Raw genomic sequence first — 870 nt, 5'->3', positions numbered from 1 at the left:
CATAATTATAGAAGAAATTAATAAAATAAAACTAATAAATAAAATTGAAACTCAATCCGATAGAAAGAAATTAATAAAATGAAACTAATAAATAAAATTGAAACTCAATCCGATAATGTAAACCTCGCACTCATATCTATATAATATATATATATATATATATATATATATATATATACATATACATATACATAAATAATTACCATTTCGATGCTCAATAACGTAAAACACTTCTAAAAAAGATTCCTTCATCACTGATTCTGTTTTGTACTTGAGACAAAGGCAGATCTCAGATAATTTCTTACAATATCTTTTTCTTAAACATTTCGTTCGATATTTTTATAAAAATACAGTGTAATATTTCTCGTTAATAAATATCTCTCGCTAACAGTTTGAGCAGTCAATGAATAAGGCGTTTTTTCCAGTAGCACATGTGACGACTGCTGTGCTTTGCAAAAAGATATTTTGTTTTGTTTGTTTTCTCATCCATTTCACATGCATACGTCTCCCTGATCAATGATACGAATCTATAAAAGTCGACTGTTAGATCTGTCCATCATCAATATCTATATATATTTCAGTGTTACGTTTTACGTTAAAAAATGTTTTGAATTTTGAAATGTATATAAATTGAATAATAAAATATTTTAAGTTTTACCATTTCTTAATTCTTTTCTTCGAGATTATATCTAATTTTATTTTCATCAAATATTTATCAAAAAGAAGAAAATTATTTTACGTATTTTGACAAGAAAATGTAAATATTATTGAAGAAAAATATTTTTGTTCCATATGATATTACGTAAATATATAAATAAAATAACTGAAAATAAAAGATAAGGAGATTAATAATTCAATTCAAGATGTTAA

The sequence above is a fragment of the Trachymyrmex septentrionalis genome, unplaced genomic scaffold (genome assembly GCF_001594115.1).
Source record: "Trachymyrmex septentrionalis isolate Tsep2-gDNA-1 unplaced genomic scaffold, Tsep1.0 scaffold20, whole genome shotgun sequence".
Taxonomy (NCBI): domain Eukaryota; kingdom Metazoa; phylum Arthropoda; class Insecta; order Hymenoptera; family Formicidae; genus Trachymyrmex; species Trachymyrmex septentrionalis.
The sequence above is the reverse complement of the archived record's forward strand: the minus strand, read 5'-3'. Positions refer to the sequence as shown.